Here is a 2,500-nt window from a genome sequence, read left to right as displayed (position 1 = left end):
TGAAGAAAACAATTGTCAGGTATTTTCTTAAGAATCCAATAAAAATTCCCAATGAAGAGGGGCCTCCGTTTAGAAATCTATGCAAACATAGAAGAATAGCGTTCCTGCATTTCTTCCTCGCTCGCTGCCGCACAGTTTGCAGGTCAATTCGTCTGCGAAGGAGACGTCATCACGGAGAAGTCCAGTTTCCAATGTAAGGCGAAAGATGTGAAGTCAATGATCTTTCAAAAACAAACACGGGATACCAGGAAATTGATTATCTCAATGCCACGCTAAGTAAATGGCATTAACGAAAATTTCTTCCAGTTGTTTTTTCCTCAGATGAAGTGAATATAAAATTTCGATTCCCATGAAGCACAGCTATCAAGGTGTTGCTTGGCAACGCTATGAGACTGTTTTTCATGTAAACACTCGTCAAGAATACGTCATACATGAGACTAAACATAATATTAATTTATTAAAACTACGATCTTGTTTTATTCATGGTTTGCTGGAAAGGTTATTGTTCTTTCAGTGTGAGGTATAAATACGTTCAATAGTAGCAAAACATATCACGCAAGCGATGGTTTAGCCACATACGAGGGTTATCGACTTGGATGCGATAGGTACATTCCCAAGTGCAGCCAGAGGAAAATCTGTAAACAACTTTGCAAATGCTTGAGGGACAGTGGTTATTTAATGCAAAGATTTACAGTCACTTTGTGATGAAAACGGTTCTGTGTTAAATTTCATATTTGCATATGTAGCATATAAAGTATTAACGTATAGATGTGGTTATGCACTAGCTATGCACACGATTTCGCTGTCAATGGAAATTAAAATTGACAAAACCACCAGAGGATTTTTGTCGTTCTCAGTGATAATTCTTGTCAAGAGAACACGACGACATAAATGATGTTTTTTTTTTAATTTTTCTCAACATGTAAAATGGAAATCGTGGGTAAGGGAGGTCAGTATAAGTACCAAAGTACTCTGGCAGCTACCCTGTGAACAGTTGGTTTCTCCTACGCTTCCCGGGAACTGGCAGCAGGGCTGCTACAAAAGCTATGTAGTATGTAAGTGAAAGAACATGTTCATTCAGTTATTAGAAGAGAAGAAAGATGGAGGAAACATAATTTGATCTCCAAATTAGTCTCAGTGTAACGAATGAAATCAGGCAAACTATGAAAATGGTTATTGCTTATGCCGAGCTTTGAGACCAACTCTCTTTTTTTAACTCATTCTCAATACAACCTTCGAATTTAGCCCGCACTATAATTAATTCTTACATGCTTGAATTGCAAATGACGACTGCCTGTTAATTTATAACGATGACAGTTTGATAACGGTCAAAAATGACATCAGATTTTGTGAAAAGAAACCCAGAGTCTGGATTGTTATGAAACTGATCTACTTCACTTCGCTACACCGTTATTTCAGGAGACAAAATTTAACAATCCTTTTATCCCTCGCCGCATTGTTTATAACAGGAATAATCTCCTCCTTTGACAAGATAAAAACAAGATAGAAGATAGAAAGTGAGACATTTAATATTTCGCGACAAAGCCGGCTTAACATATGGTAGGCCTTATATCGATCCGTTGATCGGTGATGTTTCACGCAAGATGCAAATAATCTGTTTTTTGGGAAAAAAAACCTCGGTACTTTGACCTTCGGAGAAAGCGGAAGGAATTGAGCCATTCCCACAAAGAAGAAATTCAAATCCAATCCAGGTATTAATTTTTTTTTTAATTTGCCCAGAGTTCAAAATAACACTTAATCGTAACTTAACCGCTTAGTAAAATTACGAAAAAATGATGAGGTGGCTTAAAACAGGGAGCAGGTGATGTTTGCACCCTGTACACTTTTTCTAGGATCTTTTGAGACTAGCGTAAAGCGCGGCTTCGGCCGCCTCTAGTTCTCTCGAGAGCGTTCTAGGTCAAATTATTTTCTTTTAGTTTTTTTGATTCGTTTTGTATTCACGGCCTATATTTAGGGCGCTTTTCATTTAACAGAACTGACCGGCCACACCGGGCATTTGGAAAAAATAACTCTATTTATTATACGACTAGCTCCGTGAGCGGGCAAGATGAACCAAATCGCGCGCTCTGATTGGCTACCCGAGCGGGCAAGATGGAGCGATACTGCCCGCTCGGGATTTCTCGCTTGGTCCCGCAAGATCAAAGATCATTTTTTGGTGTTTTAAGTCATATAATAAATCCTTTATTGACCAAGATTGTTCGGTCAAGATGACTGGATATTGGCCTCGTTCTTTTTTTGCGTGTTTATGGACCTCGACTTCGTCTCGGTCCATAAACACGCAAAAAAAGAACTTGGCCAATATCCAGTCATCTTGACCTCACGCTTGGTCAATAACCCATACAACATATTCAAATTAACGATCATATATACTCCTCCAGAAGAATACGAGGGAATATCATGCAAGTGTTCCTTCAAATGGTTGGAAAGTGATGGGTCTGGCCGGCCAGTTCTGGCAAAGGAAAGCGCCCTTAGACTCCGG

General features: G+C 39.1%; 1 protein-coding gene across 1 annotated transcript in view; it reads right to left on the bottom strand.

Moving 5' to 3' along the window:
* The window catches only part of LOC138047354 (serine/threonine-protein kinase MAK-like), a 21,440-nt gene extending 21,106 nt beyond the window's left edge, over positions 1-334 (bottom strand). Inside the window, exon 1 of the mRNA XM_068894172.1 lies at positions 1-334. This exon is cut by the window's left edge and continues 231 nt beyond it. The gene's annotated coding sequence lies outside the window, so the exon portion shown is untranslated.
* Between the last annotated feature and the right edge of the window lie 2,166 nt (positions 335-2,500).

Source organism: Montipora capricornis, chromosome 4 (genome assembly GCF_036669925.1).
Source record: "Montipora capricornis isolate CH-2021 chromosome 4, ASM3666992v2, whole genome shotgun sequence".
Classification (NCBI taxonomy): domain Eukaryota; kingdom Metazoa; phylum Cnidaria; class Anthozoa; order Scleractinia; family Acroporidae; genus Montipora; species Montipora capricornis.
The sequence above is the reverse complement of the archived record's forward strand: the minus strand, read 5'-3'. Positions and strand labels throughout refer to the sequence as shown.